Genomic DNA, 25,492 nt, shown 5'->3' on the forward strand with positions numbered 1-25,492 from the left:
AAAGCCAGGGCTTATATACAGAGGGTGATGAACAGGGAATGCAGTGCAGCTGGCAGGTTAATTAGTGCAGGAGTAGATGCAGGTGTGGCTGATCAGACAGAGCCGAGACTGGAGCTGCAGCAATTAGTGCTGTTAACAGGGCAGAGAGAGAGCTCATGACAGAACCCCCCCCCTAAGGGACGGCCCCAGAAGTCCCCAAAAAACATCAAACTGGGCGGGCGGAGGGGGAGTCGGCGGAGGGTCAGAACTCCTCTGAGCGGTCAGACTCCATGGCCTCATCCTCCGAGGGGGCCTGAGAGGTGCCATCAGGGGCCAGGGCAGGGTCAGAAACTGGGCAGGAGGAGCGACGGGACCCCTTAGGACGACCCCGACGGATGGCAGGCTGGTCCGGATGCAGACGGTGGAAGTCGGCGATGAGAGTCCGGTCCACAATTCTACTGGTCGGCACCCAGGTTCTCTCCTCAGGCCCATAGCCCTCCCAGTCGACGAGATACTGGAGGCCCCTACCCCTCCGTCTGGACTGAAGCAGGCGGCGAACGGTGTACACCAGCCCACCGTCAATGAGGCGAGGAGGAGGAGGAGCAGGTGCCGCTGGGACCAGCGGGCTTACATGCACTGGTTTGACTTTCGAAACATGGAAAGTGGGGTGCACCTTCATGGAAGCTGGCAACTGGAGCCGGACCGCGGTTGGACTGATGACCCTCTGGATAGGGAATGGGCCGATGAACCGAGGTGCTAGCTTACGTGATTCCACCCTCAGCGGCAGGTCCTTGGCTGACAGCCACACCTTCTGGCCAACACAGTAAGTAGGTGCTGGTGTCCTCCGACGGTTAGCCCCAGTGGCATAGCTGGTCACTGACTTGAGTAGTGTGGCACGGGCTTGTGACCAGGTGCGGCGGCATCGGCGAGCATGGGCGAGGGCAGATGGGCAGGAAACCTCTCCTTCCTGGCTGGGGAACAGAGGGGGCTGGTAGCCATATACACACTGAAAAGGTGACATACCAGTGGCAGAACAGGTGAGGGAGTTGTGGGCGTACTCTACCCATGTCAGTTGTTGCGCCCAAGCCTGGGGCTTACGGGAAGCCATGCATCGGAGCGCCTTCTCCAGTTCCTGGTTCGCCCGCTCTGACTGACCATTGGACTGGGGATGAAATCCAGAGGTGAGACTTACTGTGGCCCCTAGAAGATGGCAGAACTCCTTCCAGAATGTAGAGGTGAATTGTGGGCCTCGGTCTGAGACAACGTCCTTGGGCAGCCCGTGTAGACGGAAGACATGATCTATAACAACCTGGGCAGTCTCTCTAGCAGATGGCAGCTTCAGGAGGGGAATGAAGTGTGCCATCTTGCTGAACCGGTCAACCACAGTGAGAATGACAGTCATTCCATCCGATGGGGGCAGGCCTGTTACAAAGTCCAGGGAGACGTGGGACCAGGGTCGTGTGGGCACAGGCAGAGGCTGGAGTAATCCAGCGGGTGGCTGGTTGGAGGATTTGTTCTGGTTGCAGGTGAGGCAAGCACGGACAAATTCTCTGACATCCCTTCTCAAGGAAGGCCACCAGAAGCGCTGGGCAAGGAGATGGCAGGTGCGGGCTGAACCCGGGTGGCAGGCAAGGCGGGAGTTGTGTCCCCACTGTATGACCCGGGATCTCAAGTTCTCAGGGACGAAGAGACGGCCATCAGGGCATGCACTGGTGCCGGGATGGTCACGGAGAGCCTCTTGAACCTCTTCCTCGACATCCCAGGTCAAAGCAGCAATGATACAGGGATCAGGCAGGATGGGTGCAGGTTCCTGGGAAGGGGCGTCATCCTTCTGGAACTGGCGGGAGAGAGCATCCGGCTTGGTATTACGTGAACCTGGGCGGTATGACAGGGTGAAGTTGAATCTGGTGAAAAACAAGGCCCAGCGGGATTGTCTGGAGTTGAGGCGCTTGGCAGTGCGGATGTATTCAAGGTTTTTGTGATCTGTCCAGACCAGGAACGGGACCGTGGACCCCTCCAGCCAGTGACGCCACTCCTCCAGGGCAAGCTTGACGGCCAAAAGCTCACGGTTTCCAATGTCATAATTGCGCTCTGCAGGCGAAAGCCGGCGGGAAAAGAATGCACAGGGGTGCAATTTGTTGTCCTCCACTGCCCGTTGAGAAAGTATGGCCCCGACTCCCATGTCCGAGGCATCCACCTCGACGACGAACTGTCGGTCTGCATCCGGCATCAGGAGGATGGGTGCCGTGGTGAAGCGGGCCTTGAGGGTCTGAAAGGCTTTGTTAGCCTCTGGGGTCCAGACAAAGGGGTGTTTGATACTGGTCAGAGTGGTGAGGGGAGCGGCGACGGTGCTGTAGTTCCGGATGAATTTCCTGTAGAAATTGGCAAAGCCAAGGAACTGTTGCAACTTCTTCCTATTCTCCGGAACTGGCCAGGAAGTAACTGCCGAGACCTTTGCGGGGTCCATCTGGATATTTCCCTCAGCCACGATGTATCCCAGGAATGACACAGACTGAACATGGAACTCGCACTTCTCTGCTTTGACATAGAGGGAGTTCTCCAGGAGGCGACGGAGGACCAGTTGGACATGACGAGTGTGTTCAGACAGAGTTCTGGAGAAAATCAAGATGTCGTCCAGGTACACGAAGACGAACTTATTCAGCATGTCCCGCAGCACATCATTCACCAGAGCCTGGAATACCGCTGGTGCGTTGGTGAGGCCAAATGGCATTACCAGGTACTCGTAGTGGCCGGTGTGGGTGTTGAATGCTGTTTTCCACTCGTCGCCTTCTCGTATGCGCACTAGGTGGTACGCATTACGAAGGTCCAGTTTAGTGAAAATTGTGGATCCCTGGAGCAGCTCAAAAGCAGAGGTGAGTAAGGGCAGAGGATACCGGTTCTTCACTGTGACGTCGTTCAGACCTCGGTAATCAATGCAGGGCCGAATAGAACCGTCTTTCTTTCCCACAAAGAAGAACCCGGCACCAGCAGGAGAAGAAGACGGGCGGATGATTCCAGCTGCTAGGGAGTCCCTGATGTAATCCTCCATGGCCTTTCTTTCTGGAGGAGACAGTGAGTAGAGGTGACCTTTAGGTGGAGCAGATCCAGGGAGAAGGTCAATGGCGCAGTCGTACGGACGGTGTGGGGGCAGAGATGTGGCTTTGGTCTTGTTGAACACTTGCCGGAGGCCATGGTAGCATTCAGGAACGTTAGAAATGTCAGGGGCAGTGCTGGGGGGTATTGAGCTGGTGGGCAGCGAGGCAGCACGCAAACAGGTCAGGTGGCAGTCATCTCCCCACTCTTTGACAGTTCCGGAGGCCCAGTCGAGGTGAGGATTGTGGAGACGGAGCCATGGGTGGCCCAGGATTAGGGGTTGGCCCGGGGAGCAGAGTAGGTGGAAGCAGATGGTCTCTTGGTGGTTGCCTGACACCAACATTGAGATGGGGGCTGTGATTCTGGTAACTGTGCCAAGTACGTGACCGTCCAGGGCCCGGGCTGGAACGGGAGCGGACAAGCGGTGGCTTTCCAAGCCCAGCTGACGAGCAAGTTCTGTGTCCATAATGTTTGCTTCTGCGCCAGAGTCCACCAGGGCTGCCAGAGTGTGGGTTGTATCAGACAGGTAAAGACAGACTTGGATCAGGGTTTTACGATTGATGGAGGACTGAATGTTCATTGAGCTCAGCCGGATTCCTCCTACATCTGGTGAGCTCTGGCTTTTGCTGGACAGGTGGCGACTCGATGCCCATCACCGCCACAGTACAGACACAGGTTAGAGGTGATGCGTCGCTGCCGTTCTGCAGGGGTTAGGGAGGCGCGGCCGATTTCCATCAGTTCAGGCTGGTCCGGCTGGTAAGATGGTGTGTCAGGAGAAGACGGGAGAGCAGACGGGCTGCTCCGTGTGCTGGTGGATGGACTGTTGCGCCCTCTCTCTCGGCGACGGGCCTGGATCCTGCGGTCGATGCGGACAGCCAGAGCAATGGCTTCGTCGAGGGTGGAGGGTTGATCATGGGAAACCAACTCATCCTTAATGTAGTCCGCCAGGCTGTGGAGGAACGCATCCACCAACGCCTCCACGTTCCAGGAGCTCCGACTTGCCACTGTTCGAAAATCGATGGAGTAATCCGCCACGGTCCTTCTGCCTTGGCGAATACTCATCAGGATCTGTGATGCCTCAGCTGTTGTGGATCCCAAGTCGAAGACCTTGAGCATCTCCTCGGCGAACAGGTTGAAGGTAGCACATGCAGGGGTCTGGCGCTCGAACTCAGCTGTTCCCCACAGTCGAGCCCGTCCCGTCAGGTGAGTGATCACATAACCTACTTTAGCCCCTTCAGTGGCAAAGGTTCGGGGTTGCAGGCTAAACTGGACACGGCAGCTCGTCAGGAATGCCCGTACCTGAGTTGGGTTGCCGTTGAACCGCTCTGGATTGCCAATCTTGGGTTCTGGGGATACAGCAACAGCGGCGGCAGTGACCAGGGCAGATGACTCGGGAGCTGGGCTGGTGGGCAGACTGGCTGAAGCTGACGGAGTAAGGTTGGTGAGAAGTTGAATAACCATGGCAAGTTGTTGTTGCTGCTGCTGAATCTGTTGCTGTTGCTGCTGGAACTGCTGTTGCTGTTGATGGCCGACCTGGAGCAGGGAGGCAATGTCATCAGTCATGCGGTTAACCTCTCTCTCTGTGTGTTCCAGGCGCTGCATGGCGGTGGGTTGTTCAGGTTCGTCGGGTTCCATGCTGGGTGGGACGTGCGCTGGGTCCATGTTTTGGTCAGATCGTACTGTCAGACACCAAACAGGACGAGGACCACAAGAGCGTCACGTTAAACAGTTTATTGAAGGATTTGGGGAAAGGGAGTGTATGGGTGTGTGTCCAGAGCTGAGAGGCGTCTCACTGAGATGGCGGGGTGGGTTCCAGGGCAAACTCGATGATAGTCCGGAGTCACGGGGCAGAAGATCAAAGACGTAGTTGAGCAGGTCCGATATCACAGGTAGGAGTCAGAGGCGTATGAAGACAGGCAGGGTACTGGTACTGGTTTGCAGACGATCTGACAAGGAGGTACTGAAAGCCAGGGCTTATATACAGAGGGTGATGAACAGGGAATGCAGTGCAGCTGGCAGGTTAATTAGTGCAGGAGTAGATGCAGGTGTGGCTGATCAGACAGAGCCGAGACTGGAGCTGCAGCAATTAGTGCTGTTAACAGGGCAGAGAGAGAGCTCATGACAACAACACATCACACACATCCTCCCTCCCTCTTATGACCCACATCAGTTCACCTGCAAATCTAACAGGTCCACAGAAAACGCCACCTCCATAACCATAACTACAGCTCGGGGTTCCACGCTATCATCCCGGACCTTCTGGTCAGGAAACTGCTGGACCTTCACCCCAACCAACCGGCATCTGGTTTCCCCTATCAACCGACCACAGACAGTCAATCTCCATGCACTACTTTTACCTTGCATGTATCTGCATTACCACCGACTACTGGCTTAATTTTAACAGAGAAAAATGTATATTTTAAACCACGGGTACTGTGTGACTGATATGTGTGTTATGAAAGGACTGAATGTGCACTGAGGCTGTCTGTTTTGTTTTATATTTATTTTTAACTGCACTGATGAGGTGAAGCACCACAAATTCCATTGTGTATAAGGACAATATAGCTTTCTATTCTGTTATCTATTATTACACTATTTACTTTTTACTGTATTAATTTGACAGCTGTAGTTACTGCACAAATAAAGCTAACTCTTTGCAGTTTCAAAATCTTTTTGAAGCCCAAAGCGGACCCTGAATATATACAGGTACATCTCAATTACTTCAGAAAGTGAAACTTTTATATTATATAGATTCATTACACATAGAGGGAAATATTTCAATACCTGTTGTTCTTGTAATTTTGATGGTTCTGGCTTAGAGATAATGAAAACACAGAAAATTAGAATATTACATAAGATCAATAAAAAAAGGATATTTTAAACACACATGTCAGGCTTCTGAAAAGTATGTTCATTTCTATAAACTCAATACTTGGTTTGCATGAATTACTGCATTAATGCAGCGTGGCATGGAGGAGATCAGCCTACAGCACCATGTTGCTCTGATAGCACAACAGCCCATAGACTCCTATGGGGTTCAGGTCAGCCCAGTTTGCTGGCCAGTCCAGCCCAGTAACACCATGGTCATTGAAGCAGCTTTTGGTACCTTTACCAGTGTGGGCAGGTTCCAAGTCCTGCTGGAAAATGAAACCAGCATCTCCAAAGAGCTTGTGGAAGCATGAAGACTCTAAAATGTCCTGCTAGATGGCTGCTATGTTGACTGTGGACTTCAGAAAACACAGTGGAGCAACACCAGCAGAGGACATGGCCCCAAACCACCACTTACTGTGGACTCTAATATTGAACTTTTTCACAATATTCTAATTTTCTGAGACACTGAGTTTTGGGTTTTCATTATCTCTAAGCCAGAATCATCAAAATTACAAGAAAAACAGGCTTGAAATATTTCACTGTATACGTAATGAATCTATATAATGTATGAGTTTCACTTTCTGAAATGATTGACAAAAAATATTGAACTTTTTCATGATATTCTAATTTTTTGAGATGTACCTGTAGTAATAAATAATATTTAATTAATTTTGAAAAAAAAAAACGCTAGAAAGAGGATCATAAACGCAACAATGCTTCTGTAAAAGTATGGGGCACTATGGGCTGCAGTCTGCCATAAAATGGAAAGTAAAAGAAGTGATGTTGAGGCTCTGCTCTGACAGATTTTTTATTAGGGCCTTGGGGCAATCGCACCGAGCACTGGTCCCATACAGCAGTAGCGAAGCCCCGAGCACTACTGTTATACTGTGGATTTTTTCTTATTCCTCTTCCGGACGCAATTTCGTCCCGATACTAGTCCTACAACTTGAAGAGTTGCAGGACAAATTATATATCAAAACGTGCGGTTTGATCGGGATCGGTGTGCTATTACTTTTCTCTACAGAATACGAATTTGTGTGTGTGTGTGTGTGTGTGTGTGAGAGAGAGAGAGTTTATTGTGCCATACATGTGTGTCCGGTCTTTTTGTGTCCAAGAAGACCACAGGTGCTATAAAAATTGATAAAACACGTAAAAATGTATGAGGAGAGTTGAAATGACAAAAAACACCATTGAAGTTTGAGTTAACCCACTCCAAGTTTGGAAGCCTGATTCTGTCATCAGTTTTCTGTTTTTTTCTGTTATCAAGCAAAAACACACAGAGGCCAACCTGTTCACCAGCTGCAGCCTTGCCTGACCTGCCAACGAGGAGATAATAGATCACACACTGCTCTCACACACAAACATTCAAATCATCTGTGTTTGCATAAACAAAACCAAGCCAAAACCTGCTACTTCCTTTTTTACACTCACACTACAAGGTCACACACACAAATGCGCGCGTAAGCGTGCACACTCCTCCAAATACACATGTTTCACACACACACACACACACACACACACACACACACACACACACACACACACACACACAAACACACACACACACACACACACACACACACACACACACAAACTTTGAGGTTAAAGGTCATAGGTTGGTGTATGAATAAATACTTGAAAAGGAATGCTTGTTGTAGGTGTGCTCCTTGTATATTATATGCTATCATAACATTACTAGTATTAATTGTTTGAAATCTCTGGAGAATCTCATCATAGTGTACACACAGCGGCAGTAGCCCCCGTGGCCCTTTCAGAATTTCCCCAGAGGAAATTTTCTAGTTTCTTATATAATCCAGCTGCCCTTACAACTTTATGCTGTATGCATCATCATTGTGTTTACTTTCATGTTTCCACTGTCTGTTAAGTGTTTTATTTCCCCTTCATGTTTCATGTCTTGTGTTTCCAGTTTATTTTGTGGCACTACCCCTGTCTCTGTCTCAGGTTCCTGTCTGCCCCGCCCCTCTCCTCGTCTGTGTGCTTCTGTTACCTAATTGTCTCTCCTGCACCCGTGTCTCAACACTCCACATTGGTCCTGTATATAACCTCCTTTGGGTCTTGTCTCGTCGTCAGTTCGTTGTTCTTTATAGCTCACGGTCATAGCCTTACACATCTGTCTGTCCTCGGAGGGGATCCCTCCTCTGTTGCTCTCCCTGAGGTTTCTTCTTATTTTTCCCTGTTAAAAGAGTTTTTTGAGGAGTTTTTTCCTGGCTGCTGTGATGGTCAAAGGAAAGAGGGGGTTGTGCCGTATAGTGTGTAAAGCCCTTTGAGGCAAATCTGTGATTTGTGATTATGGGCTTTATGAATAAAATTGACTTGACTCAACATCTCAGGGAACTGGGATATTATGAATGTGCATAAAGGTTTGAAAACAAGCAGAAATCTCACTGAAACACAAACTTTTAAGCATTTAAAATGTTGAGAATTGATATTTAAAAGAAATACAGAATGTCTGAGAGCCTTACTGCATTTTATTTTTTACATTTTAACTGATTAGCTGGTCCCTTAATTATGTTTTACACAACATAAATAACATTTAGCGAGAGCATATAATCCCAGCAGAAGGCAGGAAATGAAAAAAGCTTGAATGGAAAGTTCAAGTTACAGAGTTCATTCAGTGTGCAGACTTAAAGACGAGCTTCAGTTGTCGTAGAAAATCTTTAAAGAAAAACACTTGACGAACAGATAGATTCAAATCACAGCCTTGTGCGGGATTTATTTCGCAGACATTAAAAACAGAGAAACACTGAGAGACAACACCCAGTTTCTCTCTTTTTACTTTGCAGGTTGACGTGTCATTGTTTCTGTGTAACTAAGGGTCAACGTCCTAAAAAAACAGTAATTTCCTGTTATGAAAAACACTTGATATAAGAGCACAATTGGGATTTCCCAAATCCGAGCTGTTCATACCTCAATCAAGCAGAAGTTTCCTGTAAAGAGACTGTGACTGTTGGTCAGATTTCTGTGTGTTTATCAAAACATATTTGATGCATATTTAAACTGCTATATGTCAGATATTTTAATACATCTTCAAATTAATTCTACTACACAGTGTTCACACAACTGTACGGACAATAAAGCTGTGTCACAGGTTTCTTTGTTCTCTGGTTACACAAGTAGGCAGGGTCAGAGATTCAATAAGGTGGTTTATTTACACAGGCAGGTTTGTAAAAACAACAGTAAAAAATGCTGGGGGTGATGAAGGAGCACAGTCTTTTAAGAGTCATTACCAGGGGTCCACAGCTGTACAGGCAGTCTTTTACTCCTCCTCATGCTGCTCTGCTTCCTCCTTATGTATTTGGAAGGTGATTAGTGTTAGTGCAGGTGTGCCAGGTTGCTGCAATTCTAATAATAATAATAATAATGCATCGGTTTTATATAGCGCTTTTCAAAATACACAAAGACGCTTTACAAAAACACAGAGTGAACAAATGTACAATACATACAATACATAAATATTCAAAAACAACAATACAGTGGATAGGAAAGAGACAGAGGGTGGAAAATGATTTATCAGGTGTTGTAAGTGATGTTGAAGAGGTGGGTTTTGAGTTGACTTTTGAAAGACGGCAGTGAGTCGGAGTTTCGGATGGCCAGGGGGATGGAGTTCCAGAGGGTAGGGGCGGCAATGGAAAAAGCTCTGTCCCCTATGGTGCGGTATTTGGTCCTGGTGATGATGGTGAGGGTGTTGGCGTCAGTGGAGCGTGTTCGGTGGGGGTGAATGGGGCGATGGAGGAGATCTGTCAGGTATGAAGGGGCAAGGTTGTTTAGGGCTTTGTAGGTGGTGAGGAGGATCTTGAAGTGTATGCGTTGTTTTACGGGAAGCCAGTGAAGTTGACGGAGGATGGGCGTGATGTGTTCTCTGGAGGGGGTGTGGGTGAGCAGTCGGGCAGCGGAGTTTTGTACATATTGCAGTTTTTGAAGGACAGTGGAGGGGAGGCCATACAGGATGCTATTGCAGTAGTCGAGTCTGGAGGTGATGAAGGCATGAATTAGTGTTTCAGCGGCTGAGAAGGAGAGAGTGGATCGAAGGCGTGCTATGTTACGGAGGTGGAAGAAGGATATTTTGGTGACGTTGTTTATGTGTGACTTGAAGGAGAGTGCGGGGTCCATGTAGATGCCAAGGTTTCTGACCAGGGGGGAGGGAGTGACAGAGTGACCATCGATACAGAGTGTGAAGTTCTCGGAGGTGGGGAGGGTGGATTTTGGGCCGAAGATTATAATTTCAGTTTTACTGCTGTTGAGTTTGAGGAAGTTGTGGTCCATCCAGGTTTTTATGTCGGTGAGGCAGTTGGTGAGGGTGGAGAGAACAGTTGGAGTGATGGTTTTGGTGGTGATGTAGAGTTGAGTGTCGTCGGCATAGCAGTGAAAGTGAAGTCCATGGCGGCGGATGATGTGACCAAGTGGGAGCATGTAGAGGATGAAGAGGATGGGGCCAAGCACTGAGCCTTGGGGGACTCCGTGTGAGACAGGGGTGGTGTGGGATGTGTGATTGTTTATTGCGATGTAGTGAAATCTTTCAGACAGGTATGAGTTGAACCAGGAGAGGGCGGAGTCGGTGATGCCTATGGATGTCAGGCGGCTGAGGAGGATGGAGTGGTTGACGGTATCGAAGGCAAAAAGTTAACACAGTTATCAGTTAACAGTTATCTAAATTAAAAAGACAGTTTGCAGAATCAAACCATTCAATTATAGCCATTTGGATTAAATGTTTATGTCTATGTATTAAAGAACTATAGGGGGAAAGTGTTGTGCTGGGACTCTCCGGTTAGGGAATAAGGACACCGTTTTTGACTTTAACTTCTTTATCTTAAACTTTTTCAGCAGCATGTCAGTACACACACACATTTTTCAACACATGCTGATTCTAAGGCCCCCGAACGTAAAACATAGCTGCCCTGTAAACTGCCCGACTCAAACAGACTGAACTAAAAAGTGCCTAAATATAATTATTAACCTGATTAAATCAACAATATCAATATAATCAAATTAAGAGATTAATAGGGTGTATTTGCGGGTCATAAAGGGAATTTATAACACTATGTTTATGTTAAATGTCCTTCAGCCACACAGAAGACAGAGGCACTTCAAAACAGTGATTCACACACAAAACAATTAGGAATAAATTAATACACTGTAAAACACACAAAAAAGGTCTCTCCTGTGACTTTGTGACAGTTGCTGTCAACATGTAGTGCACCCACGTATCATGTTACTGTGCTGCGCTTCAGAGCAGGCTTCACTCTCATCAGCTGTACACAGTCTGTTTACTTTCTACCTACAGGCAGGGGTGGAGGAAGTACTCAGATCAAACTTGTACTCAAGTAAAAGTACAAAAGTTTCAGCATTCAAATGTACTTAATGTAAAATCTTTTTATTTGATATTATTGTATTATTCCTCTGGGTCAGGAGCGTTTCTCCCCGAGTATAATTATATATATATAAATTCCATTTCCGCTTGTTATGGGGTTCTTTTTTATTTTATTTTTTGTACCGGTGACCTTGTGGATAACCTGTCAGCCCTTTGTTTAGAACAAAACCTGCCATTGTATTTTGCCATTGTATTTTGCTGTATTTATGGATGACCCTGTCTGATGTACCTGTTCTGTGTGTATATTTATATGTTTGTGCTTATTTTTTTCACTGAAAAATCAATAAAAAGAAAGTAAAAAAAAACAAAAAAAAATGTACTTCATGTAAAAATACTTGTTACACAGAAAGGCCCCACTTAGATTGTTTTATATATTCCAAATATATTATAAAATTATTATTATAGATGCATTTATGTGAGCAGAATTGAAATGGTGTCAAGGTAGGGCTCTGTTTAGCTACTTCATATACTGCCATGTGGCTTAATTGACAAAAATTCTTAATCCTTTTAAAATGATCATGTTTTTTATGTTAAGTCTTTACCTGTAAAGTAACTCAAGCTGTCAGCTAAATGTAGTGGAGTAAAAATAAAAAAATTTGCCTCAAAATGTAGTGGAGAAGAAGTATAAAGTTACATAAAAGTATAGTTCAACTAACTTAAAATATCACTAAAGTACAGTACTTGACTAAATGTTACATTCCACCACTGCCTGTCTGTTTATGGGCGTGTCAGAGATTAAGGAAGTACATATATATATATATATTTCTGCTGCTCTTTGCGCACTTTGGAGGAGTGGAAACACAGAGAGCACCCAGCAGCTGGTTTCTGTCGGTTTTAAGCCGGCAACTTTTTTAATATTCCATTTTTTTAAGATCTATTTTAACTCACGAAGTTCTTCTTCGATTCCAGTCTGCAAAGGTAAGCATTGTGCGCTGTTTGTTGCGTCATAAGGAGTCTCTCCATGCGGCTCTGGTGTTGGTGCATAACGCAGCTGTAATGTGAATCTGTGGTGATTTAACGACTATTCTTGCAAATGAAAAATATATATTTTAAATGTAATTCTATAGCTTATAAACTCCTGTGTAGACCTGATTCGTCGCTTGCAGGTTATTTTATATTCAAGCAATGGATAACCCCTTTGAAAAAACCCATCAAAACACACCGATACAATTAAAAAGTAAAGTATAAGACCAGGTTCTGCACTAGCAGCAATTCCATATGACATGGAATACACGGTCGTCCATAAAGTTTGAATAATTAAGTTTTCAGACACAATCATCTGTTAATTGTGGTTTCATCTGCATTTTGATATGTTTGGGAGAGATTGATTAATACAGTTTTGAGAAGATATACACTTTATCTGTCAATAATACATCACATTGTAACAATCATTTAATGGAAAGAAGTTTTTAAAAAAAGTCTATTTTCAGACAGCCCTGTCCTGTTTTTCAACTCTGCTTCTTCTAGCTTTGCGTGCAGAGGAAAAAGTTCAGTAACACCAGAATGTCTGGTTTAGTGGCTTAATTATTAACTATTAATAATAATAATTAACAAACACACCCCAGATTTCCTCATCTGGATCCTCGGTGCCTTGCCATGTCTCTACACTGTCAATCAACATGTGCTGTGTGTGAGTCTGAGTGTGTGTTTGTCGTGCGTGTGTGTGCATGTTTGTGTACATCTATATACAGATGTGTATGTGGGAAAGGGAGGGGTGGGTTTTGTCATTTTTATTGTCTGTTTTATTCTTATTTTTTGCACTTTTTGTTGCATTTATATGTATGAAAAGCGCTATATAAATAAAGTTTGATTTGATTTGACATCTGGAATCAATACATCCACATTTAGCAAAAACTGTCAAACTGCCTTTCTGTTAAGTCTATTAAGTATGGGAGAACACTCTTTTTGTCTCTACTGATAACTTTAATAACTTTCAAAACTAATTATGTGTTACAGTTCTCATATTTTGACACATTTCTATGATTTAAATGACCACTGGACCTCCACAGTATCACAAATTTTATTAATTTATGTCAACTGCAAGGAGTTGCTTTACAATCAGACCCGATACTGAGGTAGATTGTGTGCATGCAAACTGTAGAGATATCCTGCCACAGAAGCAATCTGCCATAGAAGGACGTTTTGTCAAGTTTTTAGCCGCATACTCACCATCTTGTTTTCCTTGTAAAGAAACATTCAAAAATGTTTATCCTTGCTTAACCTTAGCATGCTGCCCTCATTATTTCTATGCTCAAACTATATTTAGTTATCACACTCTATGATAAAAAGCATTGAATTAAAATGACATGGAACTTCCATGAAGTTGGAATGAAATGTTTTTTCCCTCTTTCCATGAAATGATTGTGTCAATGTGATTTATTCTTGACAGATAAAGTGTATATCTTCTCAAAACTTTATTAATCAATCTCTTTCAAACATGTCAAAATGAAAATTTGACCACAATTAACTAGGTTAGGATTGTGTCTGAAAACAAAATTATTCCCACTTCATCTCCTTGTATAAAAGCAGTGTGTAAAAGAAAATAAATCCCACAGCACAAACACACATCAGAGTAGAGGGGGACAGGGAGAGAGCTGATTGACTCTATATGCCACATAAAAAGTGTGCACATCATGTGAAAGTCATACATCTGTAATAAACATTGCATTTTTATTAGATGCCTATTCAAATATTGACAGTATATGGAGTATATAAGGCTTCAGCACATTATGATAGGAGTCTATTAAAGCTAATCCCATACAACTATGTCTCAAAAGCTCCTGCAGCAATTTATCATTGTTACCCAGATTTGGTGCTAAATATAACCAATTTTTGACCACTACAGAATCGATACAAATGGCAAAAAAAAAACCTCTAAAATACCATATTAAGACAGGTATATAGATAGGAACACCATATACACATCCATACTGTGATTATGTTCCAAAAACTTTTGACATTTTGGAGATTTCTGTAAGAATTACATTTCTGGCAATTGGATGATGAGCACTTTAGTTCACTTACTGTCAATACATGAAGGAAAGCCATAAACCCCCAGAATGCTTTAGGGCTGGAGTTTATGTCTGTAAAGTTTCTTGAGGCTGTGATTATCCTAGAGGTCATTATATACAGTGAGGTCAAGTTCCACAAAATGCTTTCAATATTATTAAATGACGTCAATGGGGATAAACATTTAAATAAAATTGGGCTTTTTGAGTATCAGCTTTCCAGTCATATCCAAGTCATGCACTTCCATGATTCTTTAGGGACCCCAGTATGCAGAAAGATTTGAATATGACAAAGCTACAGATAAGCTGCTTGGTTTCTGCCCCAAACTGCATGGTATTAACACCAAGTGGGCAGGTCTGTAAAGGGGAGACGTAGATATGTTGAGGTCAGAGGATCCCTTTAAAAATGGACATGACAGTTTTCCCAGGTTTAAACTGAGTCTAACTAACTAATTTTTTAGTTAAAATAAATGTTTATATCAGATTTTTTTAAACAGAGTCCTTAGGCCTTTTATACGACATCAGGCTTCAAACGGAGCATGCTACAGCCTCAGTAATATTGGCCATAGTTTAGGAAAATGGTGTGATGGCGGAGAGACCAATCAAATTTCTGGCCCATGCCACCAGGCAGGCCACTCCCTCATCATTATAACTTTAACAGTGTCACTATGAATCAAAATATAGATTTCATTGAAAAAATACTTTCAGATCTGACAAAAAGTGTTTTTGCTGTTAAGTCTGCCACTTCCTCTCTCAGCTATGATATTTCACGTGCAATATTCTCTATCTCGTTGCAGATCATGGACAAGCTGGAGTCTCTGCAGGAAAAACTCTGTGTGTTGCTTTCAAGTGACCCAGATTACATCCTTGATCAGTGTGGGGATATTTTACTTTTGAAGGAGTTTCGCGAGATAGAAAAGCAAAGCAGTGCAACAAACAAGATGAAACTGCTTTTGAAAATAATATTGCAAAAGGGAGGAAATACCTGTCAGGCATTCTTTGACATTCTGAAGCAGCATCAGGCACATTACCAGCAAATGCAACAGCTTCTCAACCAGACCGCTGAAGGTAAAGATTAGCCTGTAAATAAATGGTATCGATCTCTTCACTGCACTGTGTGTACTGTAAGTGAGCCTCAACATGCATTTAGCTTCTTTTTTTCAGTTCAGTTATGACTTTCTGAACGATTGTTGTTATTATTTACAGGGTCATCAACACCAACAGTGTTGGTTGATGGTGGCAGTGTTGTTGCTTGTGGAAAAATAAAAAATGTGGAAACAAAATCCATCTGCAGGAAGATTGAAGTCGAGAGAGATCCAGGAAGTAATCAGACTGGTAAGCATTAAAATCCCTCATGTATTATGTGCAGTGTTGAATAAAAAATAAAAAGCTGTAAAACATATAACTGTGCTCCAGGAAAGTCACTTACAACCAGCCTGATTTAAATTAAGTTCTTTCTTCTTGCAGGACGCGATGTTGGACAGCGTCACCAAGCAGATCTCACTGCACTCAATGGCAGCGTAATCAGTGCTGATGTGTTCGATGGTGTCACTGTTGATGGTGATATCGATCTATCAGTGTCTGTGAAATCATCAAAGGTGAGCAAAGGTTACATTTTCAACTTGGTGATCTCTTAAATATTTCTGTTCATATACAGTACAGGCCAAAAGTTTGGACACACACCTACTCATTCAATGCGTTTTTCTTTATTTTCATGACTATTTACATTGTAGATTCTCACTGAAGGCATCAAAACTATGAATGAACACATATGGAATTATGTACTTAAGAAAAAAGTGTGAAATAACTGAAAACATGTCTTGTATTTTAGATTCCTCAAAGTAACCACCCTTTGCTTACTAGAATATAAGACATGTTTTCAGTTATTTCACACTTTTTTGTTAAGTACATAATTCCACATGTGTTCATTAATAGTTTTGATGAATCTACAATGTAAATACTCATGAAAATAAAGGAAACGCATTGAATGAGAAGGTGTGTCCAAACTTTTGGCCTGTACTGTATATTTTTTCTTTAAAATTGAGTAAATCGTAACACTGTTTTCCTCTCAGGGAAAGTAGATGAGACCCGTCCATCCTCTCAGGTACATATTTTACATACATACATTACATACATAAATAATAGCTTTAGACGGGCTGGTTGGTGGAATTTGTTACCTTAGTTTGGACAGAGCCATGCTAGCTGTTTTCCCAAGACTTAATGCTAAGCTAAGCTAACTGTCACCTGGATCTAGTTGTATATTAACAGTCCACTTTGACGTGTCCTTGCTTTTGATAGGTTTGCCTTGTGAAATTTAGGATTGATAAACGAAATGTGCTTCTTTTACAGGGTCCTGCTGTGAAAATGATCATTGACCATAAGTTGAAACTCATCGACTGCCTGAGGGCAGATCACTCCTTCATTCTGCAGCATGTCCACACCAAACGCATTGTCACAGACAGACAATATCAGAATTTGAAGCATATCTCACAGCCAGAAGAAAATGTTACTAACCTGATCGACCAAATGATTGATAAAGGTCAAGAATCCTGCTCTCTTTTTATTGAAGTTCTCAAAGAGCCTGATGTTCTCAAAGCTCAAAGAAGTCACTGCAAAAATGGTGCTGAGCAAATAGTAGAAGCATTGTATCAGCTATAATGATAATGCAATGTGAAGATATGATGAATTAAGTATGTGAGTAATATAAAGGGGTTGATTTTACAAACAGATATCTCTGTTTTTATTAATATTCCTTAGTTGTCCCATTGAAGCCTGGAAAGCGGATACGTCGTTTTGTAGTATTTGTATAAGCTCTCAAATACTTTTTGAATTTCATTTCTATCTGCTACAGAGGCTGAAAAATCTATTATTTAGTAGAAGCGTTGACACTCCTGTTGAATTTCCAGAAAAAAATTCAGGTTTTAGAGGCTTATTTTAAAATCAACCAGAGGTTTTACAGGCGTTTTAGGCCTCAATGGGTTAAAAAGGACGTTCACTGACTTTACTTCAAATGACACTGTGACATAGGAAGCCAAACCCAGTCTCTTGGGTTAAAGTCCCTACGAGCGACTTCTTGTACTTTATACTCTATACTTTGCTCTCCTTGCCTAGAAATTTGATGCACACTTGTTCTTGGAATAGCTGTTCTCTAACATCCATTTATTGCCATACCAGATGTCATTTTGAAACTGAAAGTTTGCGTCCTGTTTAACAAAAACAGTCAGGCAGGTGTGAAAAACATCCTGCTGATGATGATGCTGTAACATCCTGTTATTGCCATACCAGATGTCATTTTGAAACTGAAAGCTACCATCCTAAATTTGATCAATTTACAAAATCCAAAGTGAGTGAACAGAAGAAAAATCAATATCAAATGAATATTTGGTATATATATATATATATATATATATATATATAACTTTGCTAACAGCCCCCCTTCGTTGAAGTACAAAGTAGTGTGCGCCACAACTCACATTAACACACGTTACAGTGAATTGTACAACCCTGATTCCCCAAAAGTTGGGACATTGTCTAAAATGTAAATATATTAGAGAACTATGATTTGCTTACCCGTTGACAATTCCTGTAAACAGAAACATGTAAAATATTAATGCTATGGGTTTTAAAAAGGGATGTGTGCCTGACAGATGGTCCAGTAAAATTTGTTTTCCACTTTAAATGAATTTTTGTGCTTGCCGTATTAATGACATCTGCAATGTAAATTCTATATAACATGCATAGTAATAAACATTTAAATTGATATCATCATTCAACTTTGCAGAGTTTTTTTTCCCCTACCAGGCTTTTGTATTGGAAGTCTCACTATAGGGACACAAACATGTCAATAATACATATTGGTTAAGAAATAGTTTGACGCCCAACCACACACACATTCATCAAAGAGTTTATGTATGCTGTTAAACAAATTAGTCCATTATTTTCATATGATCCTGCCATCAGCTCTTAAATCTGCACATCATTGTAACTCTTTGTGTCTTTCTCCAGTGGTAAAGTATCAAATGTCATATTTGATTTATAGAGGAAATACGTTGACTTCACCTTTATTCCACCCAGATTAGGATGTGTGTGTTTACCTGACCACAGCACAGTAAATGCATTCAAGGGTTCAGAGGAAATATCATACTTTTCTCATTTATTTTCTAACATCATTTTTTATCCTGAAGTAATGACAAATGTGCAGGCTCTGTCAGGTTAAAGCAATGTATCTCATGTATGCTTTAGTTCATATACCTTTATGCATTATAAAAACTGCACTGAATGATCTGTCTCTAAACTGGAGTGCTGCAGCTCTGGCCTGGGAACATGCATAACCCCCTTATCTATTAAAACTTGCCACCACACCACGGATATTCGAGGTGTGAAAGCTTGCTTAATCTCCGTTTCCTGGTAACGCGGAACGCCCAACACTGATGAGTAGAAGAATCCTGCAATGCCAGAGGGCTGCAGTTTCAGACCCACAGTCTGAGTTCTAAACAGCACCATAGTTAGGAGGATAAACAAGTGCATTTCTACAGAAAATATGGCTGACGTTCAAACGGTAAGTTGAGGTGAATTTAATCCTTTTTAACACAAAAGAGACCTATGTCAAAATTGCCAAATGCCAGCCGATGTGGGGGGTTTTTGTTTGTTTTTTTAAGAAGTCTGTAAAAGAGTAAATGACAGATTATTGACATGGAGATGAAAAAGTCTGGGGTTGGTGGATTAATAAATGCATTAATGAAAGAAACATCTTGTGTCTTTCCTTTCTCCAGCTGTTCAAATATCTAGTTGAGATCTACAAATACGAACACCACACTGACACCAAAAGCTATAGTAGACCATGAAACAGACATTAGAGTTACCCAAAAAAGCTTTATTTAGAGTTTCCACTATAGGTTAAAGCAAGAAAAATGGGAAACTATACATATAAAAAAGTTTGGATCAATAAAACATGTTCACAGTGCATGTTTGAATTAAAAGGGCTCTATAGCAGGTAAGCACATATACTTTTCAAGGACAGGTCTATAGCTTGAGAGCAGATCTATGTATGTAACAATGACAAGGAATGTTGTGGTCAAGGTTGATGGTGGTAAATGGCTCGGGTAAGGCTCAAGGAGTGGTTGGGTTCAGGGTGGAGGTTGAGAGTGTGGGACGGAGTCAGGAAGCTAGGATCTTTCTGTTTAGACACTGGTGGTGATGCTGATGGTGATGAGATGAAGAGAGTTGAAGATCTGGGCGATTCCCATGAGTTGAGTGGAAGAAACCCTGGGCACTGGATGTGATGAAGACTTGCAGTGAATGGGAAGGAGATGGTCTATTGCTTCATACTGAAATGACAAGCAGCAGAGAGGGGAACAGTTTTATATTTGACAGCAATGTTATGATTGATTAGTAAGAGTTTCTACCACCATAGTGCGTTAACGTTCTGTACCTGAGAGGACGACATCGTCTCCTCTACTCTGCCTGAGAGAAAGCAGTGTTAGGATTAATAGAAATGTTCGGACAAAACGTATATGAAGAGAATAAATATAACAGCTTGGTAAAATGTTGCTGACACGTACTTTTTAGCGTTTCACAGATATAGGCATATTCAAATCCCCTGAAAGTTTGACATTAGATATTTCATCAGTACTGATCACACCGCCACCACTTGCAGCTCCATTTGTACCAGCAGCATTTCCTGAAAGGAGAAAAAACGTGCTCAGTTCAAATGTTCCCTTCCTATATGAAAACATGTTGTTTTTTAAAGGCCCAATCTAAATAAAAAGTTGTATATTACCAAAATACAGTTCTGTATCTTACAGCTTCCATTTTATGATTTCATAACTCAGAGAATACATGAGGAATATTAATGCTTACCAGTTTTACTATTACCTGGATTGCTCACTGTACTTATCGATAAGTCAGCGTTTCTTGCCTTTACATCTTTAATTTTCCTGTTGCTAACAACACCGCCACCATCAGCGACTGCTGGTCTGGTTAAGCCTGTAAATATAATTGGAAAGGGTCAACATTCTGTGGTAAACAGGGAGCTAGCTTTCAGTTTCATCACATCTGGTATGGCAATAACAGGATGTTAGAGGATAGCTACTCCCAGAACAAGAGTGCATCACATTCCTAGTTGACGCCAAGGGAACACACACATACTAGATATTCAAGGATATAATATCCCTAAACTCATGAAGGAAGTAATTATGGTCACCTGAAAACCATCTGTATAAATCCATGAATCTGTTCCAGTACCATCGCCAGTCCATACTCTGCAATGACAAAATACATAGCACAAAGTAAAGCATAAAGGCAGTGATTAATGTGGATTAGTTGGTTCCCTCCTGTAAAATAAATAAACTTAAAAAAGTAAATATGCTTCACAATAACACAATGCTAAATTAATTTGGGACATTTTCTGTAAAGTTACAGGGCAGGAGGACACTGGTTCCTTTGTACAGTGTTTACACGTTAAAGTCCAAATTAAAAAAATGATTTCATTAGCATTTTCCACTATTATTCACTTATTGCACAGAAAATATATCTAAACTGAAATGTTCTTTTTCTCCCGCCAGTAAAAGACTCATACGACAACTGCCAACGGCCTTGACAAGAGGACATCGTGGTGCATTTGTAATTTGTGTGTATGAGCGTTTGCACATGTGTACATGAAAATGCACTTGATGACAGTTAGTTTTTGATGTATTGAGTATATTACCTGTATATTACTGTAATTTATTCTATATTTTGCCAGATTACGGTGATTCTGGGGTTGTGATGATGGATAACTTGACAGTGGCGGTTCTACACAGGGGCCTAGAGGGGCCACTGCCCCTGTGAAGAAGCCCTTGGCCCCTGTGTAAAATTAATAATAAAATGATCAATTTATAACGATGAATGACGGAACAATTCTTACCTATTTTTTGTTCAAACAATATCTCATTGTACACAAAATGAACCCAGAATGTGTACATTGTATAATAGTTGAATTGTGCAATAAAAGATTGTGTGTATAAAAAAAGATCATTCTCACTGTACTGCACTTTCAAAATAAAAAAAAAGTAATTGTGCACAAAAATGAGAAATGTCATTGTCGTACAAAAATAGTTGTTATTGTTGGTAAGTCTCATTGTTTCATTCAATGTATTTGTATCTTCCAAATATACTTAAATTAGATTTTTAAATAACCTAAAATAAAGGTTTTGAATGCTTAAATATCATCTTTGGCGTTTTTTAATGTGCCCCTCTGATTAAACACTGGCCCGCGCTCGGCCCCCACAGTGAAGCTGGTCTAGAACAGCCACTGGAACTTGAATATTGTTGCCCAGGGTACAACAAAATGTGAATCTGGCCTTGCCTACCTTCATGCCTGAATGGTTGAAAAAGCGTGCTAAAGTGCCCACTAGAGTGGTGAAAATGAGAGGAAGTGCCTTATTGGCTGTCCTTTACAGGTGCAAAAAATTATAGGGTGCCCTCTAGGGTGCCCCTTCATATAATAAATTATGATGATGTGCCCTCTAGTGCAAGAAAATTCGATAACGTGCCTTAATGAGTGCCCTTCTAGTGCCCTTTTTCCTGTTTGGTGCCTCCGTGGTTGAAAAAGCGCGCGAAAATGCCCTCTAGAGTGGTGAAAATGAGAGAAAATGCCTTATTGGCTGCCCTTTACACATCAAAAAACGTATTGATTGCCCTCTAGGGAGCCCCTTTATACAATAAATGATGATGTGCCCCCTAGAGATTCTATAATACGGTATCACCCAACTGTGAATAATGTTATTTGAGATGTTTGTTCTCATTTAGCTCTCAAAATGCACAAAATAGATGCATTTTACATAAAAATGTACAAATTTTCTCCCGGGGAGGGGGGGGCATGCCCCCGGACCCCCCTTGAAGGTTTGGTTCGATACTTTTAACTGTCAGTACCATATCATTAATTACTTTTATTTGGATCTCCTTTTAACTTAATGCTAATATTTCATCATACATGATGCATCATCATTGGGTGTGCTGGTGGGGCCCCATGTTGTGCAGAATGTGCCCTTTTTATTTTTTCGCCCCTGCCCTTCCAACAGTTTGAGTCCGCCACTGCCCACCGGTGCGGTGAAATCGTCCATAATTAACTGTCCAGTTATCATTACATGTAGCACCTCTGACTCTGATTAAATAGAAAAGTTTTGCAATATACCCCTCACATTAATCCATGTAGTCCAGCTAGCGATCTTCAACACTATCTGAACATACGTCATCCAGCCTGTCTGTGTGCCGCGCAAAACTTTCCAACAACGTTACGTTTAAGAGCTTAAAAACTATACTTATCATTTGAATTTCATATTAATGTTAACATTGTCTTGAAGCTGAGACTTATTCAGAAACGCACAATACCTAGCCAGGGTATACCCAGACTGCCTTGCGCGCTCGAATTTAATTTCGAACTGCGAAAGGGTCTGGAATCCAGGAAGCATTCTTAGCCCTGTTTTAGGGATCCAATCACAGAGCGGGTAGGGACGGCAAGATGATGACGCGTACTACTCGGCATTTGGAAGCTTGTAGTTTTCCGGATTTGCTTATCTGTAGCTTCGTCATATTCAAATCTTTCTGCATACTGGGGTCCCTAAAGAATCATGGAAGTGCATGACTTGGATATGACTGGAAAGCTGATACTCAATAAGCCCAATTTTATTTAAATGTTTATCCCCATTGACGTCATTAAATAATATTGAAAGCATTTTGTGGAACTTGACCTCACTGTATATAATGACCTCTAGGATAATCACAGCCTCAAGAAACTTCACAGACATAAACTACAGCCCTAAAGCATTCTGGGGGTTTATGGCTTTCCTTCATGTATTGACAGTAAGTGAACTAAAGTGCTCATCATCCAAATGCCAGAAATGTAATTCTTACAGAAATCTCCAAAATGTCAAAAGTTTTTGGAACATAATCACAGTATGGATGTGTATATGGTGTTCCTCAAGGGCTTGGTGTCTTAATATGGTATTTTAGAGGGGTTTTTTTTTGCCATTTGTATCGATTCTGTAGTGGTCAAAAATTGGTTATATTTAGCACCAAATCTGGATAACAATGATAAATTGCTGCAGCAACTTTTGAGACATAGGTGAGCATGGGATTAGCTTAAATAGACTCCTATCATAATGTGCTGAAGCCTTATATACTCCATATACTGTCAATGTTTGCATCTAATAAAAACACAAAGTTTATTACAGATTTATGACTGTCACATGACATGCACAGCTTTTATGTGTTTTCAGACACAATCCTCAATAATTGCAGTGTAGTTGTAATTGTAGTTAGATTTTCATTGTGATATGTTTGGAAGAGATTGATTATTAATAGCTTTGCGTGCAGAGGAACAAGTGAAAGTAAACAGGGTGTGTTGCGTTGAATGGGGTCATTATCTACTTTTGTCTTTTCCTGTACAGTAACAACAACAAGTGGCTTAAGACTTTTGGAATGTCTTGTGGAACTTATACAAAACATAAAAAACACATCTGGAATCAACAAATCCACATTTAGCAAAAACTGTCAAACTGCCTTTCAATAAGTATGGGAGAATATAATATCGTTCTCATTTTGACACATTTCTATGATTTCAATGATTCCAGCACCTCCGCAGTATCACAGAAGTGATTTCATGGAGGAATATCCCCTCAAATATTAGGGGATAGAGTATAAATATAATAATAATAATAATATTCATAATAACTTAAAAAATGTGGTCTATTCTTTTTGATTTGACTGTGGGCATAGTAGTCTACTCTATCCCCTCAAATATTAGGGCTGTAAAGTCCTAAATTCTTTAAATATATCACTTTATTATCATTTTAAACCTTTTTAGGTGAGAAAGTAACCGTTTAGATCCCCAGTGCGTCGATAATTTGTCTAAATACCAGCTGTTTACTATTTAGTTAGGACGAATTTGGCGCTACTCAAGCTAGCCGTCGTGAGCAAAGCACTTCCGGTTACATTCACAAAAATAAAACGCCCGTTGCACTTTATAACGTTAGAATTTGTGCTTTTACTTTGAAAACAGGAAGCGAACCTACCCTCGATGTAGCTAGCTTGAAGCAGCCGCTTTGACTGCTCTCGTCCCGTTAACGGCATTTAAGGAAACCATTAAATATGCCTTAACGTTACCGGAGAGTCTTGACAGCTCTGAGACCGGCCCGGTTCATTGTAAAACATTTATTTACTGATGTGAATGTGGTGTTTTATGTGTGTTGGCTAACGTTACTTACAGAAACACTGAAAAGTGAAGCGGCCCACCGGGAACTCTCCAGTTTCTCCCGATTACCCACCAGCCTGCATCCAGCTTGTCTGTGTGCCGCGCAAAACTTTCCAACAACGTTACGTTTAAGAGCTTAAAAACTATACTTATCATTTGAATTTCATATTAATGTTAACATTGTCTTGAAGCTGAGACTTATTCAGAAACGCACAATACCCCTAAACAGCGCCAAATCTCTTGTTTCATGTTTAAACGTGTTTTTACGAGAACGTGCGGCTGCAACTTCCGACTCATTTTAATGGAACGCGTCACAAATACTCTTTAAGACATAGTTTGTGTATTGTGAAAGCTATATTCTATTCGATTAAATGCAGTCTCTCTTTCTGACACAACACATGGCTCACACAGATGTACGACGCATGACAACTGCGCACAAAACCCAGCTGCGGAGTCTTTCTGACGCAACACAGCTTACCTTTGTTTGGTGAGACTTGTACTGAAGTTGAAGAAAAACTGGGTCTGGAAAATGATTCTAGAGATGAAGTATTAAAAAAGTTTCCGACTTTGACGACAGCAGCTTGATTCTCCTTTGGCTTCTTAGTCCAACAGGTTTACGCACACTGGGATCCAGCCTCCTTTCTCTGACTTCATACTACCGGTAAGCTTTACTTAGTGGGGCGTCTCCTCTGAATTCTTGAATGACGCTCAAAAATTTTCCACTGGATGAAGACACAGATGCACACAGTGCAGATTTAAGAGCTGGTGGTAGGATCATATGAAAATAATGGACTAATATGTGTAAAAGCATACATAAAGTCTTTGATGAATGTGTGTGTGGTTGGGCGTCAAACTATTCCTTAACTAATATATATTATTAACATGTCCCTGTCCCTCTTTACTCTTTAAAGTTGAATGATG

The 25,492-nt window shown here is 42.0% G+C and overlaps 1 long non-coding RNA gene across 2 annotated transcripts; it reads right to left on the minus strand.

Annotated features, from left to right (window-relative positions):
* Positions 1-19,192: 19,192 nt before the first annotated feature.
* LOC131978492 (uncharacterized) lies at positions 19,193-25,237 on the minus strand. Of its 2 annotated transcripts, none has more exons than XR_009394987.1 (6): positions 25,050-25,237; positions 20,543-20,600; positions 20,200-20,325; positions 19,902-20,020; positions 19,772-19,803; positions 19,193-19,667 (listed from the first exon to the last, which is right to left on the minus strand). It is a non-coding gene; the product is annotated as an uncharacterized LOC131978492 (long non-coding RNA). The 2 variants fall into 2 exon arrangements; XR_009394986.1 differs by having other exon boundaries at positions 20,215-20,325; positions 25,050-25,234.
* Positions 25,238-25,492: the final 255 nt, after the last annotated feature.

This window comes from Centropristis striata, chromosome 10 (assembly GCF_030273125.1).
Source record: "Centropristis striata isolate RG_2023a ecotype Rhode Island chromosome 10, C.striata_1.0, whole genome shotgun sequence".
Classification (NCBI taxonomy): domain Eukaryota; kingdom Metazoa; phylum Chordata; class Actinopteri; order Perciformes; family Serranidae; genus Centropristis; species Centropristis striata.